This window comes from Rattus norvegicus, chromosome 5 (assembly GCF_021556685.1).
Source record: "Rattus norvegicus strain SHRSP/BbbUtx chromosome 5, alternate assembly SHRSP_T2T, whole genome shotgun sequence".
Classification (NCBI taxonomy): domain Eukaryota; kingdom Metazoa; phylum Chordata; class Mammalia; order Rodentia; family Muridae; genus Rattus; species Rattus norvegicus.
In genome coordinates, this window is record NC_141538.1 from 168,089,844 (window position 1) to 168,116,921 (window position 27,078).

The window sequence follows — 27,078 nt, forward strand, 5'->3', positions numbered from 1 at the left end:
AGAGTCTGCCACATCTGAGGTGCTCCCTCTGAGGGTAATATGGCTCACAGATCCCTGTTGGAAGCGCATTCTGCACTGTTCCCACACGAGCGTGGGTCACTCTCGGGATTCTCACACTCACACCGACGTCCATGTCTGCCCTCTACCACTGATCTCTGCACGCCCCGTTGGCACTGTGCTTCCCTAGAAGAGCTGCCCAGCACTTGTGGGATGAGCAGCTGGAGAAGCCAGTGGAAATTGGTTATCAGCCACTCCCAGCCATGAGGGGAGGACGTGGGAAGAGGTGGAATTGTGGTGAGTAGGGCCTCCATAGGGAAGACCCATTTCTGGGGATGCACGCTGGAGTAGTATCCCGTGGTCCTAGCCTCTTCCTGTTAGACATCGCTCTCTGCTCCCTGGTTACCACAATGTGAGCAGCTCTGCTCGTTTACCCACTACCCTCATGAAGCTGTACCCCGCCATGTCCCAGGAACAGTAGAGCCAAAGGACCACTGGCCTTTGAAATGGTTTGCCTCAGCCGGTTGCTTGACTAACACTCGGGGAGAGCCTCCCTGTGCTCTCCTCCCACTGTGCACGACAAGGCTTTGAAGGGTCTCATGTCCTCCATATCAACCTGCTCTCCCTCTTCCCCTCTGGCCACAGTGATGTTACCTCCACCCCTAGGATGTGCACCCTCTCTGTACCTGACACCTCTCACTCGCAAGTCATTCTGGGCCTTGACGCTGTTCACCCTGGCTGCTGTGGGTAGAAAGGATGCTCCAAGGACCCTCAGAACACAAGGCATTCAGTAAACTAAGTTCATAGGTGTCAGCCACAGGTTCCCAGCACCCACAAGCCCAGCCAGGGTAGGGGGAAAGAAAGACTGATAATATTCTCCAAACCACAGGATATTATCAGTACAGCCCTCAAGGCTGTGGCCTTGGATGCTTGTAAATCTGAAGAGGTCTATCTCAGCCCTCTGGGCTGTTTCCTTCCCTTCAGCTGTTTCCTTCCCTTCATGGCCGCAGCCCCTGGCAGCTGGAGGGACAGAAAGATCACGGAGTCAATGCCACCATTGGTACCTCAGTACCTTTCTGAAGTCACCACCCTGGAGAGAGGAAGTAGAATGTGTAAGCTCATTACAATGTGTGTAAGAAATATTCTTATGACCAGCTCCTTCCTTCCTTCCAGACAGACAGACAGATGGATGGATGGACAGACAGGACACTCAGTCAGAGGACAGGATGACAAAGGCTGGAAAAGAAGGCCATGATTAGTCTGGAGGATGGTAATGAACTCTGTTGAACCCAAGGAAAAACAGGACGCCACTCATAGGATTCTAAGGATGGATTTGTAGTGAAGGTGAGAGCCCCAGGGTCAACCCAAACATCTTCTGACTCAAGTGGGGACCCCCAAAACTTTGCATGTGCCAACCCGATTTGACTGCTGTGAGACTTCAGAGAAAGGATACCCAGTCTCAGCTACGCTCCCCCCAACTCTCCAGTTGCACATGGGGCCACACAGGCCACAGAGAGCCTGGGCCCAGACGTGCAGAGGAAGCCGGGTACTGAGTCACAACGGGCGCCCAGGGCTCTTGCTCCAAGTTCTGCATTTGTAGGAACTGCATCCTAACGCGGCCTTCTGGTGGCGTGTCCGTTACCATTCCTGAAGTGTACCCCGAATGCCCAGGGGGAGGGGAGAGCATTGAGAATATGGGAGGACTTGAGGGGAGGAAGGGAAGCCAGGAGGCTCCACCTTCTATCCTCCCTCCTCAGCCTTTCTCTCCTGTGTTCTGCTCCCTCTGGCTTAGACTATCTCATCCAGAGAGAGGAGAGAGTGCAGGCAGGCACCCGGCCTGGCATACATTGCCCTGCCAATGAACAGGCTATCCGTATGGAGGCAACACAGCTCTTTTCCCTGATAATAATGCTTGTCAACAGGAAGCTCGATTAGGGCAGAAGCCACGCACTTTTCAGTGGCTCGAAGCACTTAATGTCTGACGCTTCCTTTCCCCTTTATACCAAGTGACAGAAGATCACCGTTCCCGGGGTCTGTGCTCAGTTTTGCATTACAACCAAGTTTCCCAAGGAGTGGGGACTTTCTTTTTTTTCATGAATACAAAATCTTTCTATTATGGGTCTTTTTTCCTCCCATTTTCATTCCAAAAACACTGCGACAGGCAGTAAAGGGTTCGAGACATCCGTTCGTTATCTGTCTCCCAGGCAGTCCCCATGGCATCGGCCTGATAAACTGCTGTGATTCAATATCGCCATACGCTGCCTGACTTTCTTCCGTGTCTAGGAAATGACCGAGAGGAGCTGGCAGTTTCTGCTGCCGAGGTGGTATGCAGATTCTGCAAACAAGGTTTAGTTTCACAGCTGGTTTTCAGAACAGCTTAGAGTCAAAGATTCAAACTACAGAGCGCAGCGAGCAAGTTCTTATCAAAATGTCAAAATCGATTTGGCCAGAGAACCTTGGCAGGCAACATCTGTGAAAGGTTAGGGACGTGTGCCACTCCCTCCCACCGATTCACACAGCTGCCAAGTTCAGCAGGGCAAAGGCACCAAAAGTCTGTGCGGCATGAAGCCAGGACGCTTCAGAGAAGACTCCCGGGAGGTGGGGAGCCTACTGGGCAACTGGCAAGAAATAAAAGCATCCTTCTCCCTACCCGTGGATGTTCTTAGCAATGCCCCTGGTCTCTACAAGGCATAGAAGTGGCCTTGTTACAGAGAAAAGAAAATTTGAGAGGGTGGGGGAGAGGGAGGTGGGGAACAGGGAAAGGGGAAACGGGTGAGAAAAGAGAGAGGAAGGGAGGGGAAGAGAAAGAAAGGGGAGGAGGGAGAGGAGGAGAGGGGAAGGGAGAGGAGGGGGAAGGGAGGAGGGGATAGGGGAGAAGAGAGAGATGATCCAAAGAGAAGCCTCTGGTCCAATTCTCCCTTTCTCTGAGCAAGAGCCCTCATCTGCCAAGAGCAAGGTGGAGATGAACCCCCAGTTCGGGGAAGTCCTGGTTTGCTCCTCTGTTGCTGTGATGGACAAACACAGTTTAAGTGAGGAACTGGTTTATTTGGCTTAAACATTTAGGTTGTAAGCCATCACTGGAGAAGTCAGGATAGGAAGGAAGACAGGCTCCTGGAGCAGAAACCATGGAGAAGCAGTTTTTACTGGCTTTATCTCCCTGGCTCCTGCTTAGCCCACTTTCTTTCACAATCCAGGACCTCTGGCCCGGGAGTGCCAAGGCTTACCCTGGGCTGGGCCCTTCTACATCTATCAACAATCCAGACAATTCCCAGAGACCACTCTGACATGTGCACTCCCTCAGCTGGGTCTCCCTCTTGGGAGGTGAGTGACTCCCCGGGTGTAACAAGATACAGATAACCTGTAACCAGGGCAGGGTCTCCAAAGTGTCTTCTGCAACTGGATGATGTTGTTACTTTTCTCATAGCAGTGACCAGACACCTGACAGAAAATAGTTTAAGGAGGAGGTTCTTTTGTCTACTTGTCTGAGTGGATACAGCCCACCATGGGAGGGAAGGCACCCTACAGAGATGTGTCTCCTAGGAGATAGAAAGTCTAGTCAAGTTGACAGCACAGAATGACCATCTCGGTAGAAACAGTGTTACGAGCTGTGTGCTGCTCCCAAGCATGAATTTACAAAGGAGCTGCATCCCATGAAACAGGAGCCAAGCGAAGACCCAGATGTGCTACAGGTGCAGCCCTGCACTGGTCAGAGCCGGTCCAGCCTGGTGGGAGAGGCTGAGAGGTGGGTGGATGGATCCTGGCATCACCAGCACCTCCTGCTCCATGTAGGCTTACGCTGAGGTCAAAACTAATTACCGATTCTCATATTTTTTTCCCACTTCAGACAGAATCATAACACTATTAAGAGCTAATACATTTATTACTGTGATTCTCAACCGGGCAATATTAAAACCTGTGAAAGTGACTTTGCAAATTACCAAACAGTCACCAAGCTAATGAAGCAAGGCTTTTAAAGTGACTGAGGAATAATTCCTATATTATAAGGACAGCAATCTGTGAAGGGAGATTTGGTTTAAACACACACACACACACACACACACACACACACACACACACACTATAACCTACGAATCCAATCAGAACAGAACAAAGAGAAAAGCAGAGAGAAGAGGAAACACACAGGCAGAGAGGGTCACAAGAATCCACAGGCTGGAAGATGCCTTGAAGAAGGTACCCATGTGCCCCTGTGGTCACTGGGCGCCATGCCAGTAGCCTGTGATGGCCTTCCCAGCATCTGGGATCACAGTGGAGGCAAGCCTCTGAGAATGTCTGTCAGGGACTGTGTAGGTTAGGCCAACCAAGCTTGGAAGACCCCCCTCAGGATATGGACAGTGTCGGTCCATAGGCACGTGACCAGCCACCTTGTGCCCCTGCTCCAAGACCTTCATACCATGTACTGAGGAGCCCGGTCTGTCGTGATCCTGAGAAAAGAGCTTAGGCAGACCCTTAGCTGCCTGCACCTTCACAGGGCTCAGCGGTGTGAGGCTCAGAAGCTCTGCCATGACCTCAGAGTATAGCCATACCCTGGGATCTGACTCCAAGCAGCATGGTCTGAGCCAAGGTCCAGGCACCATGCTGCCTATCAGTCCAGGGCTGCAGCCCACCCAGGGCAAGAAGCAGGGCATGGAATGGGGTGGGCGGGGCCCGCATAGACGCAGATAGAGAATTAAGCAAGTGTTAGTTCATGGTACGCTCCCTTCCAAAGCAGCTCTCTCCATAACTGCAATACTTTACAAGGTTCCACATCAAAGCCTTGTGCAGAACAAAGCCAAGGAGACAACCATGGAGGCCGGCCAAGGGAGAGGAGGCCCATGCTTCTTGTTAGCAGCTGACAGCAAGCACCGGGCTCTACTTAGTCAACCAAATCCTCCTTTATGCAGAAGCCTTTCCCTCATTCTTGGCCCAGTGGTTCCAACCGGTGCTCCCCCCCCAACCCCACCCCTAGCAGATTTTGAATCCTATTATACGGTAAACATCTGTGGCATTAATTTTCGCCCTGTAAACAAATGCAGGCAGCTGTAGCAGATCATCTGATGAGTCAATCACTTTGAACAGCTCTCTCTGACCGCTTTCCTCACGCTGGCAAAAAGGAAATGGGGCTCTCGGTCCATCTGTGGCACCGCCAGCAGTGCAGTCCCAGAGAGGAAACAGATCCCTTCCCTCTGTGCCCGACCAAGACCCTCCTCCTTTAGAATACCTAGAAGGAACAACCCTGCACCGAGAGCACAGCCTCCACAGTTTCCGTTTCTCCCTCCACTGGCAGACTTGATCCTGGAACCCTGAGAATATCGGTGTGTGCTGTGTGTTCACAGTCTCTCAGCAGGAGTGACCTGCAACGCCAGGAGAACACTGGACAGTGTGGACGAACCTTTTTGGGGTGTGCCAGCCGGAGGGAGAGGATGTTGGTATCTACTGAACGGCAGCCAAGGTGACTGTTTAAGAACCAGGACAAACCAACCGTGAGCAGTTATCTAGTGGGACAGCTTGTGTTTAGAGGTCACATCTCCAGTGTCCCAGGCTGACCCAAACTCAATATGTGCATGAGAATGACCTTGAACTCACTGCTCCGGCTTCCTCTTCCCCCCTGAGCACTGTGATTACAGGCGTGACGTGCCCACTTGGCTTGTTTGTTTCTTTAAGCAGATAACCCATCCCGCCAGTGCAGGAGTGCCTGGGTACAGAGACTTCTGAGTTTCTGAAGAGAGGCAATGTCATTCCTCCCTAGGTGACTCAGCCTAGGATGGGAGGAGTCCAGTTCCATTGTGCCCTGTGGCTTCTGGTCTTCCCTTCCCCAGGTTCCAATTGGAGGTTTCTCTGTGCCCAGTCTGCTAACCACGCCCAGCAGTCCTCCCTCAACTGTTACCTGCCTGTGTGTCCTATGACACCGAGTCAGGCCAGGTTCTGTGTCAGCAAGAGCCCATCGCCAGCACCTCCCACTGTGCCTGCCTCATTCTGCGTCGACCTGGGTAGCGCTCAGGACGCCTCACGGAGGCACACTTAGGGCTCGCCTCTGAGGCGGTAGCTAGCCGGCAGTCCATCGGCGTAGACTTCTGCCACCACTTGCTGTGAGATGAGAACATTTGCGTGTCCCAGGGTGGTGTCTCCCACTGTCAGGCCTTCATGTGACTCTGTCTTACCACAGCCGCCTTCCCCAGAGAAGCATAGAAGGAAGAGCTGCCATCCTTGATGTAGACCGCTATGAAAACTCGACTCCTGCACGTGGTGTGTGGTCTTCCCGGCATCTCATGAGCCTCAGCACCCCATGCCTAAGTCTGAGCTGCTGGCTGCCATCCAGGCCCCCACTTCTTCCTGAAACTCGGCTATACCCACCCTGTTGGTTCCGGAGAGCTCACCACCACCCCCACACCCCCCGTGACCCTGTCTTGTGTCCTCAGCATGTCCAGAACCAGCCGGGAAGTCTAGCCCTGCTCTTGAGATCCACATGAGAAAATGCTGTCATCACAACCTTCGTGAAAATGAGATCACCAACCTCTCCTGACAGGCCCAGAGGCTTGATTATCGCAGGCCCAGAAGGTCAGAGAACTGACCCAGGACAGCACAGCTGCCAGGAGCCAGACTCAGCCTGACTGGGCATCTCCACACCCCAGACCTCGGGAAAGCTCTGTTCTGTACTAATATGGAGGGAAGGACAGAACTATCCAGGAGGAAGCCTCTTTGGATCCCATCCTGCAACCCTATGCTCTGCTTGGAGTCACAGTCTGACACCACGGTTCCGAAGCAAAGCCTCCTTGCCCCAGGGGAGGAGCGCCCCTTCCTGGTCTAAAGGGGGATGCCTAGAACTCCCCAACAAGGTGTGGCCTTGTTAGAGTAGGTGAGGCCTTATTGGAGAAGTGTGTCACTGTGGAGGCCAGCTTGGAGGTCAAGCTAGACCTGATTAGGCAGTCTCCTTCTGCTGCCTTTTGATCAAGATGTAGAACTCATGTCTGCCCGCATGCCGCCATGTTTCCCACCATGATAATGAATTAAACCTTCAAAACTGTAAGCTAGCCCCAATCAAACGTTTTCCTTTATCAGTGGGCAGACTTTAGGGACCTGTGACTAATAAGCTCAGGCGTTGACCTTGGGGACCAAAGTCAAACTAGGTGAAGAAGTTAAAAACCAGACGGACCAAGAATGGGGCAGATGCTGCAGCTGTCCCTGTTCTTCGGGAGCTACCCTACAAGTTAACTTTAGAGTGATGACCAAACAACCCCACAGAGCACCTCTAACTCTGACCCACCCTGGAGGCAACACACACACACACACACACACACACACACACACACACAACACACACATAACACATGCACACACACACTCACATACACTCATACATACACACACAACACACACGCTTACACAACACACACACAACACATACACACACTCACACACACCACAACACACACAACACACACAACACACCACACACATACACACACCACACACACACACACACACACACACACTCACACACACTCACATGCCAGATTCTTCGATGAGGGAGAGAGGGAAAAGCTAGGGCCTGGGTGTACACTGGGCTTCTGGGAATAACAATTCAGGCTTGCTGTCCCCTGGGTAGAGCAGGGGAACCCTGGGTGCATACAGAAAGGTGCCAAGGCTGTAACTGGGTCTATCCTGCACTCCAATAGAAAGACCTAAAGCAACCAAGCAATAGATGGATATTCAGAACAAGAACAGCCCTCTACATCCTGTCCACAGCCCAGCAAGGGCTCCAGGCAGGCACATGAGTCCCCCATTCTGCCCTCAACCCCAAGTCAAACCCCCTGGTGACCATCTCCAGGCTATGGGGAGGTCTCCCTGACCTGACACGTAAGGGCCAGGCTCTGTGCTCTGTGTGCAGAAGCTCTCGGGAGCTGGTAGAAAAGGAAAGAAAGGTGGTAGTTGTTCACTGTACCCAACAGCCATGTGCACAGGGCCTCACAGACACCAAAGGCCTGGTTCTCCTCAGAGACCCAGCAGGGGTAGAAAGTCCCTCCCTTCATGCCTTCTCTCTCCCTCCTTCTGACATACTTATTCACGTAAGAGAGTGTGGCCATGAGCTGCTCCCTCCCCCAGGACCCTGAAAGATCCACAGATGCCTTGGGTGGACCAGGCCTGGGGCCTTCAAGACTGACCACTAGAGGGTTAGAGGAAGAATTGTGGGCCTCTAGTCTCCTTCTGGAATTACCAGCTGCCCCACATGGTAAGAGTGGCAGATAGAGTGACCATTACCAAGCCCCCAGCAGGAGACAGTCCACTGGGCCATTCAAACTTCTCATTTAAAAAGAAACCTTTCAGGGTTGTTGTGCTGACTGGTTTTATGTCGACTTGACATCAGCTAAAAGTCATCTGAGAGGAGGGAATCTCAAGTAAGAAAAGGCCTCCATAAGGCCAGGCTGCAGGCAAGCCTGTAGGGTATCATCTTAATTAGTGATTGATGGCGGAGGGCCCAGCCCTTGTGGGTGCTGCCACTCCTGGGAAGAGGTCCTGGGTTCTATAAAAAAGCAGGCTGAGCAAGCCATGAGGAGCAAGCCAGTCAGCAGCGCCCCTCCATGGCCTCTGCATCTGCTCCTGCCTCCAGGTCCTGCCTTGCATGAGTTCTTGTCCTGACTTCTTTAAGCGATGAGCAGTGATATGTGAGTGCCCAGCTTGCTTTTGGTCATGGTGTTTCTTCACGGCAACAGAAACCCTAAATAAGGCAGCTAGGGAGATGGCTCAGTGAGTGGAGCACGTGATGTGCAGTCTTGAGGACCAGAGCACAGCTCCCCAGAATTCACATGAAAAAGCCAGGCATGGTAGTCCTTACATAGTAACCCAAGCAGTGGGGAGGCAGGACAGGTAGATTTTTTGGCCTGCAGTGTAGACCTAATTGATGAGCTTCTGGTTTAGTGAGAAGGTGTCCTACATTTACTTCTGACCTCCACACATGCACACACGCACACACACACATGTACACACACACACACACTTACACACATAACACATGCACACACACACTCACATACACTCATACATACACACACAACACACATGCATACGCACACGCACATGCACACACACAAGCACATTCACACAGTTCTATATCCATAGTGAGTGTTCGTTACACAGAGTCGCTGCCTTTTGGGAACAATGACACGAATAGTTCACACTTGCTGCTCACAGATGAGAAAGACTGAACTCCAGGCGCCAAGAAAGCTGGCCCAGGCTCACACAGCACACAGAGAATTGGAACCCTGACCATCATACTCCCAGACTGCCCTCTCCAGAGCGGAGACCCACACCTCCCCTCCAGCCTACTGAATGCCTCCTTAAGAGTAACCTCACTCCTACCCCAGTCAGAGGTTTCCCTATGCACAGCCAGTTCTAAGCTGGATCCCTGGGGCTCCTGGGGTGGAGCACTGCATGGCGCAGGCTCTGAGGGCATACAGAGAACTGCCCCAGCATAGCTTGCATGACCCTGGCTCTGCACTGTCCTACAGGGCTGCCATGCCCTCTGGCTGCTCAGTCTTACCCGGTACCCTTGCTTTCTCCAAGAGCTGCCGTCCCAGAGCCTGACTGGGCAGCTGCCAGGTCCATCTGTCCCAAATCGCCTTCTTCACAGAGACTCTAGGCTCTCCCACTCCATTCTCACCTCTCAGAAGCAGGCTTGGCTCAGGCAGGAAAAGCCTATTCTCCCTGCACTATTAAACACAGCTCTTCAAAGACACATCTCACATTGAGTTAAACCCTTTCGCGAAGCCTTTGGTGGTTTCCATAAATACCATCGATGAATAGGCTGGAGCCCATGAAAGCCCTTATTTACTGCAGGATGAAGGACCAGGAGGAGCAGGGGGAGGGAGCTTGGAACACAGCCATGGGGCAGGTCAGCTGAGGAGGGCATCTCAGCTCGGCGCCAAGGTGGAGAGTCCGGAGGTTTTTGTGAGGAGGGTTCTGGGCAAAGAATATGTCTGCCCCTAATCTCCCCCAAAGAAACTAGCCTCTGTCATTTCCCTACAAAACAAACAAACCCCTTCCAGCAGGTACTTTAGGACGCTCCAGAATGAGTATCGTGTGTATGCAGGCCGTGGGCTGTGTGTGCAGTGGGCGCTGGGACAGCTCGGTACGCTTGCAGCGAAGCACCAGAGCTAGAACCCAGTGTGACAGTCGAGGACAGCCTTGCTGGATGACCGAGAGACCTGGGTAGTGACAAGGACAAGCCCAGGGAAGCTATCTCGTGAAAGGTAAGAATGAACCAAAGCCAGTCTCTGTGAGCTGTGTCACGTAGTTCAGGCGCAAGCCTCACTGTGGATTCACACAGCTCAGAACATGCAGATGCAGCTGTCCCGGTTGACAGTCATTCTTCCCAAGCCAGCCCCACGCCGCCTTTTCACACCCTCCTTTAGTGCTCAGCTATATCTGAGGTAACATCCAGGCATGGCTGCTGGGCCCTGTTGGGAGCTACAGGTGAGAGGAAACTTGTTGCCGACAGGAACCCAGGTTGTCTAGAGGGGACAGTGAGAAGAAACTGCTATGCACAGGGGCAGGGGGAAGCCTGCCATTGACACTTAACAGTTTGTTTAGGTGTGTAAAATGTAATTAATTTTCGTTTCACACATCTCGAGCAGCTCTAAATGATGCTCATTCTGGAACATTCTAAATGTCTCGTGGAGGATTTTTTCTTTTTCCTTTTGCTTCTTATGGTGATTAATACTCAAAGATGGGGTTAAGACTTTTAAATGTGTAATCTCTCATTAAGGATGAAGCCATCTGCATCCCCTGATGGTCGGTCAGCCCAGAGTCCAGAGCCCAGAGCCTTGGCTCTTGTAAAAAAATCTCTCCTGGAACTTGGCTGGACATGAGCTACTCCTGTTGCTGGGAGCCTTCCTGGGCTCCCCCTTCTCGGCCCACAACTCTGCCTGGCAGCAGCCCAAAGCCCCCAAGAAGGTTTCCCAGAGGCCTGTATCCAGGATTCCCAAGGTGGGTCTTTATCATCCTGCAGGAACAAAAGCCAGGCCCAGCATAGGGACAGTGGGTACGTAGGATGTTTGTCTTGGAAGCACCTGGCCCAGCAGCTGGCTCAGCTTTCCTGTTTGAGGGGAGAGCCTGTGCCTCGGGGAGGGAGCAGCATCCATCATCAACCACAGGCCTGGAGGCCTCTCCGCATCACTGCAAACCTCCGCCTTGTTTTCCCGAACCTTCCAAAGCCGCCTCCACTCTACCATGAGCCTCACTCCCTTCCATCAACAGAAGCCAGACAGCACCTCAAACTCAAACAATGCTGTCTGTGATTAGAGCTCTGCAGTCGCCTTCTCCTGTCCTAACTCAAAGCTAGGCCTAAGCCCAGCAAGAAATGAACATCTGCCCTTGTATGTGAACTGTCCTGTCAGCCTTCTCAGACAATGGCTGCCCCAACCCAGTCCATAGGAACTCTGCCTGATTCTGGGACACCACCCACTGGCATATATCCACCAACATCATGAGCTCTCATTCCAGCTTACCCCAGGGAACTGGTTGCTTTACCCCCTCTAAGCACCCCTCCGCCACTAATGATACTTTGTATCACTAACCCTAGGTTCATAAGCTGTAGGGCGATGACCAACACCTCTCTCCAGAGCAACTACTAGAAAGCAGGAGACGCTTTGATCGTCCAAAGACCACAGAGCAATGCACTCCAGGGCAAACTCTGAGCCTAATCCCGGGATGGGACTTTCTTCCACACCCAAGCCTCTGGTAACCAACCTTCCCCAAGCATCCTGCATCCTAGGAGCTAAAGTTCTGTGCCAACAAAAGGCACCAGCACAATGCTGTTCATGAGGGTGGGCAGCGCCTCTGCTTGTCACATGTGGGGATGGTGCAGGGAGTTGTCTGCTTCCCAGAAAGCAGAAGGTACTGGGGACAGGAAGGTTCTTTAGCATACATGGAGATCATGGACCAGGGTAGTGTGACAAGATAAGGCTCTCTGAGACTGCAGGGGGCACTTGGACAGTCCACCTACACAGTCACTGTGAGGAGAATTGTCTCCTCATGGTCTTGAATACTTGGTCACCAGTTAGTAGCATTGCTTGTGAGGTTATGAAACTTTTGGGAAAAGGAGCCATCACTAGGCGGGAACTGCTCACAGTCTCACCCCACTTCCTGCTCTGGTTCTCTACTCCATGCTTGTGTTTGACAATGTCAACAACCAGCTCTTATACCCTGCTGCCCTATCTGTGACTTGATGCTGTGCTTTTTCCCCATGATAGAATCTAACCCATTAGAACCGTAAGCCCAAATAAACTCTTCATTCTCTAAGTTGCCTTGGTCTCCGAGCTGCATCACAGCAGCAGCCAGGTAACTGATACAGTGTGGCAAGTGAAAAGATACACTGTATCTGTGCAGCGAAAGCTGAGCCCCACTCTGCACGCAGGAAGTGGGGGTGCAAGCAACCAGGCTGCTGGACAGAGCAGGAAGGAAACACTGATGGGATTGGATGGAACCCCTCTTCTCCAAGAGCAGCTCCTGACTCCTGCTCTACAAAAATGCAGTTGTCAAGAAGTGATCCCCACATTCTCATCCAGATCTGATGATGGACAGGTCTTCTGGGGCATGTAAGAAATTGCTTGTTTCGCTTCCCATGGGAAGTTCCAGAGCCTCCTTGAGAAGGCCTCCCAGGACCTGACATACACATGTCTCTCGCCACTGATAATATATTCCATGCTTGCTGTGCCGGACTCTGTGGAAGACACCTGGTGAGACCCAAGCTCAAGAGCAGAGTGACACTTCTAGGCTGATAGTTGTCATGGGGTCACCACCAGGGTCAGTCTGAGAGAAGCCAGTACCCAGTGTGCCTCAGGAGTCATTGCTTACATGCCTATCCCAGGTCACATGACATTTTCATACATTTATACATTGTGTCATGCTTAAATAAGGCCAGACATATCTCTTGTTAGTGTGTGTGTATGTATGTGTGGTGTATACCTGTATGTGTTTGTGTGGGTACACACACGTATGCATGTGTGAGTACACACCTGTGTGAAGGGCAGAGGTGGGTGTCTTTCTCTATGGCTGCCCACTTATCTCAATAGATATGACAGAGTCTCCCGCTGGCTTGACTGACTGGCCAGTGAGCCCCTAGGATCTCCATGTTTCTGTCTCCTCACCACTGTGATTAGAAGCATGTATCACACACCTGATTTTTATAATTGTATTTTATGTACATGTGTGTTTTATATTTATTTTATGTAAATGTGTATGTGTGTATGTCTGTATGAGTGTATGTACATATTTGTGATGGGCTACCAGAAAGAGGGTGTCAGATCCCTCAAAGCCGGAGTAAGGGGAGTGTTTCTGGAGTGCCCAGCTTGTTACAGAAGTACTCAGTTCCAAACCCCAGTTCTCAAGAGTGAACAGTGGTGTTCCTAACCACTGAGCCATCTCTCTGGATCCTCACTCAGAATTTTACACAGGTGCTGGGGATCTGCTCTGAGCTTTTCATGCACTTGAGGAGTCAGCCCTCTCTCCAGCCTCCAGTTAAGACTCTCATTCTCTCTCTCTCTCTCTCTCTCTCTCTCTCTCTCTCTCTCTCTTTCTCTCTCTCTCTCTCTCTCTCTCTCCCCCCTTCTATGAAGGCCACAGCCTAGGTACAACTCTCTGGAGTCTTCCTACCTCTCCACGAAGGAGCTTGGATACTGGCCGTGATGATGTATCTGTGCCTGGTGAGTGCCATCCACCAGCCATCTATACATGACCAAAAAATAAATAAACAGGGCCTGAGATTAAAGGGATGCTGTCCCTGAGGGGGGAAAGATCAGACAGCAGGATCTCATGAGCGAGGCGTTGGCAGGAACATGCCGAATGAGTCTGCAGGAGCCATGCTGTGATTCGCACAGGATAGACAGCTGAAGCCAAGTTGGAAACACGGCTTGGGGCCCTCGCCCTGCTCGAGCAGAATTCCGCGGCTCTTTTCATTTCTGGAATGACTAGGAGAAGGTTTGACCCACCACATCCTCCATCCTGGACAACGTCAGAGGGATGAGGGGCCGGCCTCCAATTAACACGGCACGGAAGATCTTATGTCCTGAACAAACCCTGCCGCAGGCTCAGAGAACAGCATCGATCCTTCGTCTTCTGTCAGTAAATTTTGAGAACAAGACGAAAGGTAGCTGAGAGTAGGGGTGGTTCAACTTTAAGGTACATTTTTAATTAAAAGAAAGAGATCAGAGCCGTGATGCGGCATCATAAAGCAGATAATTTTACAGCTGGATGGTCTCCCTCTGATGTACTTGAAAACCATTTTCAAGCGACATAAAGTTTAACATACCGGTACATCTGCCTACCCGCTAGAATCTACATGGAATTTAAAATTTAATTATATTAAAGCTTTGCTACAGTGTGCATCGCAAGCACACTAACCCAGTGGAACGTCAGTGGAATCTCTGAAGATAGCTTTGTTTTGTTGTGTTGTGGTCTCCCCCCTTTCCCCCTGGAATTCAGTTCGGAGAACCCAGCGTTGAGTTTGACAGACAGTTGATGAAGCTGTCCGAAGTGTTTACTGTGTGCATAACAAACCCCCGGGGACCTGATTGCTTACTCTCCTGGGTGCTGCTTAGGCGCCCAGTCCCTCCCTCCCTCTCTCCCTCCTCTGCTCAGGCAGAGGTACAGCCACAGGAGGTGGGTGTCTGATAGCTGATAGCCGATAGCCCGGGGTGACCCTGTGAGGTTGGGCAAGGGTGAGAGGGACAGTCGGGGAGAGCGCATGACTCTGGAGTCAGTCAGTCCAGGGTTAAGTTTGTGTCTGTGTCAAAGCACGCCTTCCTCAGACAGGCAACTTTTCCTAGTAACCTATTAGCCACAGGTGCTTACTGTGGTTAACCGTGCAGTCCTGATTCAGGGCTAGTTCAGGTGAATGCTTGCCCAAGGTTTATGAGGACCTGTGCTTCCTCACCAGCACTGGAAGATGAAAGAAGGAAGGAAGGAAGGGAGGGAGAGAGGGAGGGAGGGAGGAGAGAACGAGAAAAAGAGAGAGAAGGAGAGGAAGAGACTGCATCGGGGAAGAAGTAAGAACGAGAAAGTATGAGAGAAGGGCCCTCCCACACTCTATTATTCATTTCTGTACAGTGCGAATCTTCAAAATCCACATAAATTCTTTCTATAATAATTATTAACCATAAAAACGAACATTTAAATTTTGATTTGTTTCTTTCCAGTCATCATATTTAATTTCTGGATTTTTAAATTAATATTAAAGGAGTTAAATTAATATTAAAGGGTTGGTTTTTTTTTATGTTTGGGAGTCAAGGACATGGGACCAAATCTACACTGAATCTCAGTGGTGAACAGGGGACTCTTGCCAGAGGTGCTGCTCAGCAGAGGGGATCCAGAGACAACAAGGAGGCATAGAAGTGTCCGAGCACGGGCAGATGCACCGTTGCAGGAGTCTGAGGGGCAGCTTTGTCATCCAAGGGGATCGATGAGGGAAGCTCAGAGTCAGTCAGGGCTAGAGTTGGGGATTTGTGTTCATCAGCACACAGCACATATCAGGAGAGGAGCCTGGAAGGGTTTATGGGGAAGGTAGGGAGACTGCCCTGAGGGAGCCCGGTCACTTCTGCCTTAAGAGGTCAGGAAAATAGGAGCTGCACAAGAGGTTGGCACAGAGTGGCAGCCACCACGGGGGGGACTAGGAAACAGCTGCTGTGGCAGGAAGAGGTGACCAGCATGCCCAAGCCAATGGTTGGCTGAGGACAGAGACACAAGCCTTTGATTTGGAGACCTAAGCATCGCGCTGGGGGAGGGGTGAGAAAGAGAGGGAGCCAAGAGCAGAGCTTTCAAGCCTGGGAGCAATGTGGACTTGGAAGCAGCAGTTTGCACGGACCCACTGAGGGCACGGAAGACATTGTAGCAATGCTCAGGAAGGCTTCAGATGGCCCTTTAATAGGAGCCACCAAAGACTGCTCTGTGCTGACAGGGATGTCCCAGTAAAGAGGGGAAAACTGGGCTGATAGGGTATTCAGAACACCCCCAAGCAAATGGGAAAAAAACAAGACCCAACACACGTGTCCAGGGTCCAAACAGGCTATCAACTGACCCAGGGCAAAGCATGCCCCGAGGGTAGACCAGGCAGGGAGTGGAGGTGCTCCTGGGAGCACGCAGAAAGCCCCATGATCCACTGTGTCCTCTCTCTGAGATGACACCCATCTCCAACACTGGGTGGCTCAAACTTGAAGCTTCAAAAGATCAAACTTGTGATGGAAACAGGTATAGACTTCAGCCGGCGAGCGTCACTGGGAGCCGAGGGCACAGTATACACACGAAACCAGCACATACTGAGCTAAGCACTTGCTCCTGTTTCTAAACCTTGCACAGAAGACAGCCAGGCAGGACTTCTGTGAATCTTGAAAGGGTTGCTCTGTGAACATTAAAACCCAGCAAGGCAGCTGGGCGTGGTGATGGTGCCTGCTTGTGAGCCCAGCACTGAGGACTGTGAGGCAAGCAGGATCCTAAGTTCCCAAGCCTGGGCTTCATAGCGTGATAAACCAGCATGCCTAACGACAGAGCAACTCCAGTGCAACTCCAGTGCGCTAGAAAGCTGTAATGAGGGGAGACCTGAAACTCAAAGCTGCCCAAGAGGCTTCTGGAAGACAGGATGACATCAGGCTACAGTGGGGTAAAGGAACACCCCACACTACCTCGAGGGGCAGCTGAACCAACGCTGTGGGAGCAGAAACGGCTCCCACCTGAGCAACCTGCTGCTGGGAGCAGCAGTTTCCCAAGGGCCCTGGGAAGCAGGGAGGAGTCTGTGGTCAGAGATACACTGTATCATCTCTCGTTTCAAAGCCCTCCTCCTATTCCTCCGACTATTTCCTGACTCCTGTGGGTGTTCCAGATCTCTCTCTCTCTCTCTCTCTCTCTCTCTCTCTCTCTCTCTCTCTCTCTCTCTCTCTCCTTCTCTCCCCCTCTCTCTCATACCCACACACCCCTAAAGATTCAAAGATGACATCCACAAACAAGAGGCCGCACACCATGTTTGTCTTTCTGGGTTACCTGGCTCAGAACGATTAGCTCCAGCCATTTACCTCTGAATTTTTTTTTTCTTTTTTTTCGGAGCTGGGGACCGAACCCAGGGCCTTGCGCTTCCTAGGCAAGCGCTCTACCACTGAGCTAAATCCCCAACCCCACCTCTGAATTTTATAATTTCATTTTTCATAAAGGCCAAATACACTCCATTGTGTAAATGGACCACACTTCCATTAGCCGTTCCTCAGTTGATGGGCATCTTCGGCTGCTTCCGTTTCCTGCTTATTGCGAATTGTGCAGCAGGGGACGTGGGTGAGCAGACAGACGCCTCTGTAGTGCGGTATTAAGCCCTGGGGTACATGCCCAAGAGTGGAACGGCCGGGTCCTGTGGTGGATCTGTTCTAGCTTTTTGAGGGATTTCCACACTGACTTCTATAGCAGCTGCCTTACTTTTATTTTTTACTTTTTCCAAATTGCTTGTTTGTTGTTTGTTTAGAGGTTACAACCCACTCTGTGCTCCCAGGCTAGACTAAAATGCACTAAGTAGCCCAGGATGGCCTCACACTCAGCACCCCTGTCTCAGTCTCAGTGTTTGGGGATTACGAATGTGTGCTCCTTTCCAGGCTAATTAGCTTTTCGAAGATTTAGACCCAGACAGTACAGGAGAGTAATTCCTAATCATTCCTAGGGCTTCCTAGGAGAACCAGCAGTGGCCCTTTCAGAACAAACACGAAATTGACAGCCCTTTGGCAAACTGAGAGAAGACAGACTCACCAGGAACGGTGAAATCCACCGCCGTGTGTCCCACAGACAGCCGGCGTGTGGGAGGGAGCTTGGGGGCTAATTCTGTGGTGATTATTACAATGTCATAACTTCGATGAAGCAGACAATTCCTTAAAAGACAACGAGGGTCAAGCTCGTGCAACAGCACACAGACCATAAAACAAACTTTTATCTAAATTAAATGTGTAGTGAGAACTTACTGGCACGGGTGTCGTCTATTTTGCTCGTGAGTGCCACCAAACATTTACGGAGGAGATGAGACTGGATCAGTCCAGGCTCCTCCTTCGCAGTAGGGGGAGACAGAGCACCCCCCACTGGCTTTATGAATGTGACATCATTCGAATACTAAAACCAGGCAGTGGCAGTGTAAAGAAGTTGTCCGCCAACGTCCCTCAAATACGTGTGCCGAAAATCTTTCTCAAAAGAGAAGCGTGCCAAACCCCCGTTATAGATAAGACAAGAACGCTCCGTGCTCAAGTAAAAGATTGGTTTCATAGTCCAAAATTAAAGTAACTAATGTGGTATGGAGAGACTGAAGGGAGAAATTATGATCGCCTCAATGCTTGACAGCGTCCAGCCTCTACCCATTGTAAAAAATAAATAAATAAATAAATAAAAATAAAAAATCCACAGAGCTCCAACAAGGGTGGGTCTGTCATGCGCTAACAGTACGGTTTCCTGGGTCTGCTCATGTGCAACAATTAAGCACTGTGCTTTCATTGGGAGAGGTTGGATAAAGGGGAGAGACCTCACTGTGCTGTTTGACGGACAGTGATTCTATAGAATGCAAAAGTTAACCCAACCCCCCAAATAGCCTTGCCGATTATAAACGGAAGGGAAATTCTTCACTCTGACAAGAGGCATCTGTGAAGAACCTAGCGTTGGTTGCCCGACATGGTGGCACAAGCCTTTAATCCCAGCGCTCGGGTAGCAGAGGCAGAAATATCTCTGTGAATTTGAGGCCAGCCTGGTCTACATGGGGAGCAAGTTCCAGGCCAGCCAGGGCTATGTAGTGAGACCCTGTCTCAAAAAGCAAACAAAAGCAAAAATACCTGGGGTCAACACCGTGTCCACAGTCGGAGACGTGCAATTCAATAACAGAACATGGACCAAAGTTTTAAACAGGCAAAGATCGGCAGACATTTCATTCCGGAAGCCACAGAGGCGGCAAAATACAGGGAATGCGTCCCTCCACCGCAAAGGCTTTTAAATGAGTGAGGTAAGGGGAGCAGTGTGAGGTAATGGTGTAGCCCCTAGGCATGTGTAAGGAGAGCTGCCTGTGGCCTGGAACGTGAGAGACGCTGCCCAGGCAGGCCACTCTGGGCAGGTTCCCAGAAAAAAAGAAAAAACAACAACAGTCTATGCCCCTGCAAACATCTAAGTGCACATGATCGTACAGCTTTTGTTTACAATAATAAAAACCTCTCTAGCACGCGTGTGTGTCACCGGGTGGGTAGATAGACATCGAGGGTGTGTAAGGTAACACTACTGGGCTGTTAAAGCTGTGGATTTCAACCCGTGCATGAATGTGGATGGAGCTCAAAACATAGTCACTCGAGCACAGGGGTCAAGGTTAAAAGCACAAGCCGCCTCGTGACAACATTTAGAGAAAGGTTTTTAAAAAAATACAAACCCATTGGTCAGGAGTGACATAAAACAAATACTGGTTCAGAGATGGCGGGGGAGGGAGGCAAGATGGATGCATGAAGGAAGAACACACGCCCTTGACTTGTGCACATTCGTTATGCCAGTAATGGTTGTGCCTGCATCATGGCTGCCAGTAATGGTTGTGCCTGCATCATGGCTGCGTGCATATGCCAAACTCATCACTGTTGGACAGAAAGGGGGAAAGTGGTGGGTGGCCCCGATGCTGTCTGTATTCTGATGTTAATTCTGCTTCCTCAAGAAGGGCTGCCCCTGGTGAGCAGTCAATCATTACTCAGGTGATCTCACCTGAACCTTCTCTCCATTTTAACTGGTCAATAAAGGCTAGAGCCTGTGATTGGGCAGTGGAGGGGAAAGGTGGGACAGGAGGTCTAGAGAGTAGGGGCAGGAAAGGGAGGAGAAGGAGAATGCAAGCATGAAGACCGGAAGTTCTAATCCCCAGCACCCAGGTGGAAACGTGGAGGGCTGCACCCACTATCCTGAGGGGATGGTGAGCAACAGGTAGGTCCCAGGGATTTGGGGACCAGCCAATCTAGAAGAATGGGTAAGCCTCAAGTTGAGCGACAGATTATCTAAAATGTAAGGTGGAAAGAAATCAAAAAAGATTTCTGTAACTTTCACTCACACATGCACACATATACAGGCATGTACACATGCATACTGCTACACATACACATAAACACACACACACACACACACACACACACACACACATCCATCTAGCATTGAACACCAGGACCTGGCAGGCCTATTCTGATTAATCACCCTGGGGAGACACCCACAGCCCCGAGTGAAGAAGTGCTATACTGAGGCATCCTGGGACATACCGACCCATGGTCAGCAGCCCAGAGAAGGGGGAAGGCAAGTTTAAAGGCTATACAATACAGACCCTCCCTGAAGTCACCCCAGAATGGCTGGCTGAGATGCCTCTCTCCCCAGATACCCCCACCCTTGGAAGGAACAGAGAGCCCAAGGAGTAGAGAGACTAGGGTACCAGCAGACTGAGGCAGGGACTTCAAACCCAGTTATGTGTGAAACGCCTGTTGGCTCTTTAGCTCTTAGAAGAAACAAAATTGTAAAGCACTCCCCCTGCCCCCAGGTTTGAGGAATATGCAGTTAGTTTAAAGCAGGAGATACAGTGATCAATACGAATCTTTGTATTTTTAATGGGAATCATTACTCAAAATATGTCACTGGCCAATCAATACAAAAGTTAAAACTCATCAATATTTAAATTTTCCCATTGACATCTTATCATCCTGGCCAGGAAGGAGTTCAGCACATCGCAAAATCCATTATTTAATCTTTCCAGTTTGCAGAGTTCAGAATTAAACACTACTTAGTCGGTGGATGTCAGTTAGCAGCCTGGACAGAGGCCGGAGCAGAGCTGATTTGGGAGGGGACAGAAGGACAAGCCATGGAGAAATCTGCACCACGGGTCAAGCGGGATGACACACCCTGGCTGTGGAGCCAACGGTCCCTCTGGGATGTCCTCTGTGACATATGGGGGGGGGTAGTCTTGGAGGTGTGAGATTCTGGGGAGGTGGCCCCACTGTGACCTCTGACACATGACCTGGCTTCAGGCCAGAGCTCAGATTCCTCCAGGGGGTTCTCAGGAGGCCTCTCAGGTTCATTTCTCCCAGACCTACCCTATGGTCCTACTGACACTCTCTGTCTCTGTGTGTGTGTGTCTCTCTCTCTGTGTCTCTCTCCCTGTCCCCCCCCCCCTCTCTCTCTCTCTCTCTCTCACACACACACACACACACACACACACACACACACACACCAGGATGTCTCTTGTCCTTCTCTCTTGTTTTTTTTTTACAGTATTCTCTTCTACTGGAAACATTCCCCCACCACCCTCCCCAGACCTGGTTCACTCCTTCACCTCCTTGGGTCTCAGTTTCTGTTACTTTTCTCTGGGAGGTGTTTCCTTACACAAGCATGGATGGGTGAGTGATCCCATGCTGACCTGGAGGGCATGGTCTGCTCCATTGTATCATCCGCTGGCTTCCATCCACTCCTGCATCCCCATTCCCCAGTGTGGTTCCTGGGACACAAGAGAGGCACAGTCTACACCAGATAGATGGATCTAGATCTGAAAGTGCCCCCAAAGTTGACTTGGAGAAGAGCAATTTGGGTGGGGCAGCCATGGCCTAGGGGGCAGAGGTGACTATCCACGCCCCCCTTGCTGGCTCTACACTCCCCTTGGGTGGTCTAACGTGGGGGAGGGGCGCTCCCCGTGGGAACATGAGAAGCTATGGCGGAGGAGATAAGACACAGAAAAACTCTAAAAACTGGGTATTCCATCTGAGGACCAAAGCCAGGCTCTGAGCTCCCCCGGGTGCTTTGGCGAGACGACAGAGGTGGGGACAGGACAGGCAGGGTGTCACTAAGAGTAGGCTTCAGAGAATTCAGTACCCATCCTGTCTTCCTGACCTACTGCTCTTGGCTCCAGAAACAGTTATTTCATTAGAGCATAAGAGCCTCTGTTCTCTAAGAGTTCATCTCCAGCTGCATGCGATCCGGCGAGGAAGGCATTGAAATCTTCACCCGCGCCGATTTCATTCTTGCCCTACTGGCCCGAATCTCATCTTGCCAACACCATTCTTCGCTGTGGCGATTCGGGAAGGAGACCCATGACCTGAGGCTTCAGGAACCTATGCAATATGCGCTGCTGGCAGAGCCTGAGAAATGGCTCAAAAAAAAAAATCCATTAGTGGGCTGGTGAGAGGGCTCAGCGGGTAGAGGTACTTGCTGCCAAGTCTGACAACCTGAGTTCGATCCCCAGGATCCACGTGGTAGGGGGAAAGCCCCAGCCCCCCATGGCCACCTACAGACTAAATAAAGAAGCAAATAGTTGTAATTCATTAGGCGCCCCGACCTGCAGTGAAGTCTTGGCTAACACATCACCCTGACTTTGGAGTATGATCGTGGAGACAGGCATTGAAGAGGAGATTGTATTTAATCCAGCCCTCCAGCGGCAAACAGAACATTCCAAGGAATTTGCTCCTAAAGGCAGAGGGAACTTGTGTATAGCAGGAGGGTGTTGGGTGAGAGTCACAGAGCACAGGCTGGAGGACCCACACAAGAGAAGGTATGGTGGTTTGAATATGCTTGGCCCAGGGATTGGCACTATTAGGAAGTATGACCTTATTGGAGTGGGTGTGGTCTTGTTGAAGTGGGAGTGGTCTTTGTGGGAGTGGGTGTGGCCTTGTTGGAGAAGGCGTGGCCTTGTTGGAATAGGTGTGTCACTGTGGGTGTGGTCTTTAAGACCCTCATCCTAGCTCCCTGGAAGCCAGTCTTCCACTAGCAGCCTTCAGATGAAAATGTAGAACTCTCAGCTCCTCCTGCACCATGCCTGCCTGGATGCTGCGATGTTCCCACCTTGATGATTATGAACTGAACCTCGAAACCTGTAAGCCAGCCCCAATTAAATGTTGTCCATATAAGACTTGCCTTGGTCATGGTGTCTGTTCACAGCAGTAAAACCCTGAGATTGAAGGGAAATGGTTCAGAGAATGGGGGGCAGGGCAGGGTGCTCACAGAGCAGTGTGAACTGAGAGTGGCTAGGTGCCCTAAAGGTGCCCAGAGATAGGACAGTCACCATGAGGTGAAGCATTGTGCCCCAGAGCCTACCATGGGTCTGAATGGCGTATGTCTAGGACTGCATGTGCTCAGCAGATTTCAAGGTTCACCCCACACATTAAAAGATGTAGTCCTGGGCTGGAGAGATGGCTCAGTGGTTAAGAGGACTGACTGCTCTTCCAGAGGTCCTGAGTTCAATTCCCGGCAGCCACATGGTGGCTCACAACCATCTGTAATGGGACCTGATGCCCTCTTCTGGTGTGTCTGAAGACAGCTACAGTGTACTTACATGTAATAAATAAATTAAAAAAAAAAGATGTAGTCCTATACATTAGATGCTGAGGGGTGATGCAGGGTTGGGGGGTGGACATCCTTGTGGCTCAAACCTAAAGTCATGCCCCTAGAGGCTCAGCCCACACAGGCCATGATCCGTACCACTCAACTTTCCTGAGATACCGGCACAGCCACACTGGCCTCGCCTCTGCAAGACCTCCACTCTCCACGCCACCAAAAGTGCCCGGATGTGGGAAGCAAGATGAACGAGGAACAGAGACCAGGTGAATGGCATGCAGGACTCCAGAGGCCTTGGGAACTAGAGTGAGCTCTCCAGCCGTGCCTTGGGGTTCACAGGACACACTCCTTAGGAGGGAATGGGGGACTGTCACAGACACTGACAATCACAGGGGGCTGCAGCAAATTAATGGTGGCAGCGGCAGTGGTGGTGGTGGTGGTGGTGGTGGTGGTGGTGGTGGTGGTGGTGGTGGTGGTGGCAATGGTTGGGCAGCATTCATAGCTACCCATGACCATACGCAGTCACATGGGGCTCATAGGCTCCAGGTTAGACATATCAGTAGAGCTCCGTGGGGTGGGCAGACTATCCTCTGGGGATAAATGTGCTCTAGGCAGACCTGCAGAGTTACAGACTGGCTTTGGTTCTGGGGGAAGATGGGTTGGGCTAAGCATAGAAGGGAACCCCACAGAGCAGCCACAGTGTCCAGCCAAAGAGGGAAACAAAGATAGAGACGGCCGAGCTTCACCTGTGGCACCAGGAAGGCAGCATCATGTCAGAGGCAAGCGGCCTCAGCCTTCTGCATCAGCCTTGCAGCCATGGTCAGAGACCAAGGCCTCCATGGCAGGAAGACCCAAGAAGATTCCCGCAGATTCTCCCCAGACACTCCCGAGAGCTGCTGTGGATAGAGGGGAAGCAGCAGGTGACCGACCCCTGACCTTAGGAGTCTACATATAGAACCCTTACCCATGGCCGCTCTCAGAGCCCAGAAGCTCCATGGTGTGCCCAGAGCATCCCTGCCCTGCTGAATGGTCCTCCCAAGTTCCCTCTCCATGATAACCCAGGGAAGCCATGTGAGGGGCTTACAAGTCACCAGGGTCCTGCTGAGGTGGTACCAGAGAAGGCCATTAAGACACATGGGACTTTTCCCCAAGCCTAGTTTCTCTCCTCTCCAGATGGAGACAAATTGACTCCCTACTCCAGAGCTACCTGGCCACCTCTCTCTCTGCTGTAGGTCGGTCATTCATGGAGCACCAGCAATCAATGTAAGGAGCCTCTCCAAGTGCCCCTTGAACCCCAACTGTGCACCCCTCTCCAGCAGGCAGACCACAAGGGCAAGCCCACCAGGACTTCTGCACCCTCACAGACACGTGGATTCAGAGTTGACTGCTGTGGGCCTGTGTTGGGTGTGTTTGCCTGTGGCCCCGAGAGCTTCCTGACACGTTTATTACAGGCCTCTTCTGTGTGAGGATACCCGATACACTCGTTAGCAACCACAACATGCCATTAACCGTAACGGCTAATTCCCGCCCAGGTTAGCGCTTGGTTTACTCAACCGTTTGCCCACACCAAGTCTCCGGAGTTGTGGCTTCTCTTCATGACTCTGGGTACCTGTCAGGATGCCCTGTGCGCTCATTTACGGTGCCTGAGCATTCCCACACAACTTTCCATTGCACAGTGAGCAACCCCAGCCCAGGCCCAGCCTCTGTTCCCATAGCCCTCTCCTGCTAGTCCCCTTTGTCCCCTCCAGGTACAAGAGAACCCCTGTAGCACCTCTCTGGTACCACCTCTCAGTGGGGCCCTGGTGACTTATGAGCCCCTCACATGGCTTCCCTGGGTTATCCCAGGGAGGGAACTTGGGAGGACCATCTAGCAGGGCAGGGATGCTCTGGGAGATCAGCTCTGGGCACACCGTGGAGCTTCTGAGAGCAGCCATGGATGAGGGTTCTACATGGGAGCTCCTAAGGTCAGGGGTCAGTCACCCGCTGCTTCCCCTCTATCCACAGAGGATCCTCCACTTTCACGTCATACACATGCACATGACCTTGTGCATCTGCAAAACCTAGGCACCACAAACAAGGGCAAGCGTATCTGTCGTCTCTGAGACCTCGCCCACCTAGTCAGCATCACCTCCGGCTGCTCCCACTTTCACGACTCCACCCTTCATGACTGAAAACACCCCCGTGAGCATTCACCATCCCACACTGCTCTTTGCCCCTTGCTGTGCCTTCAGACACCGTAACATAGCTCTTGCCTACGGTGTTCAATAAGCACGGATGGACCGGTCCCTTTGGTATGTCGCCATGGAGAGCTTTGGGTCAGTGCACAGCAATAGCATGGCTGGGTCATATGGTGGAGGTGCTCACAGCTTTCTGAGGAGCCCCCATAGTGGCCGGAGTAATGGATACTCCCCTGTCTCTTATATACACCGAGTCTACATTCCTTTCCTCTGAAGCACAGACTTGGGCCAGCGCTGGGACAAAGCGGTGCGTCTCAGCGGCCAAGAAAGACAGCAGCATCTTAAGTTTCCCACCCCACGTAATTCCCCAGCCTCTGTGCTTGATTCTCTTTGACTGTGGGTACCGGGCCTGCAGAGGCAGTGGGATGCTCCTCTCCGGCTCATGCACAGAGTTGCTTGACTACCTGAGGTGAGCGTGCTCACACGGCCCCAGATCCTTCCGGCTCTCCCAGAATCACTTTCTTTAAAGGACAGTTTCACAAAACGTGTAATATTGCGCCTTATACATTAATCAAAATCATGGCTCCTAGACTTTAATTCTCCCCAGAGAACTCTGGAGCGGTTGTTTTTGTTCTACTAATGGAAGCGGCCTGGGCTTTGCAGTTTGTGGTGGGGGGAGATGCTGAGACCCCCGCTGCTTTAATCCCCACTTCTCAGGCCTCTCCTTGAACGTGAACAGCGCATGCTTTGAGCATGACAGAATGCATGCGTTGCTTCTAGTCGGCAAAACACCACAAAGGTCACGGGACAGTGCTCGGTGACTACTGTCTGCAAGGTCTCACCCGGAGTCCTCTCCTTTGCTGGATCAGGAGAAGCAGGCAGCGCTGGGGAAGCCCTGATAAGAGGGAGCTGGATTCTACCAGGAATGGGAAGTGAGAGGCTGGGAAGATGGAGTAGCCCAGCGGCCAAGCGCCTGCCACGTAAGCTAAGTCTGATCCCTAGAGTCCGCGTCCTAAAAAGAAAGCGCTGAGGATGGTAGTATACATGTGTAATGCGCTGGGAAGACAGAGACAGAGGACCCCTGGGGCTCCCTGGCCAGCCAGCCTAGCCTTCTGGGCAAGTTCCAGGTCCACGAGATACCTGGTCACTCAAAACCCAAGTGGACGGCACCCGAGGTCTGGCTTCTCCATGTGCATGTAGATTTGCAGACACACACAGACATACAGAAACATACACACACATACACACACACACATACACACAGAGAGAGAGAGAGAGAGAGAGAGAGAGAGAGGAAGAGACAGAGACACATAGACACAGACACACACAGACAGACACACACAGATAGACACAGAGAGAGAGAGAGAGAGAGAGAGAGAGGAAGAGACAGAGACAGAGACACATAGACACAGACACACACAAACACACACAGACAGACACACACAGATAGACACACATAGACACACACAGACACACACAGATAGTCACACAGAGAGACACACACAGACACACATACACACACAGAGACACACAGACACACATACATGCACACAGAGATACAGACAGACAGACAGACAGACAG

At 51.4% G+C, this 27,078-nt stretch overlaps 1 protein-coding gene across 12 annotated transcripts in view; it reads right to left on the minus strand.

Moving 5' to 3' along the window:
- The window catches only part of Camta1 (calmodulin binding transcription activator 1), an 836,898-nt gene that overhangs the window by 506,503 nt on the left and 303,317 nt on the right, over window positions 1-27,078 (minus strand).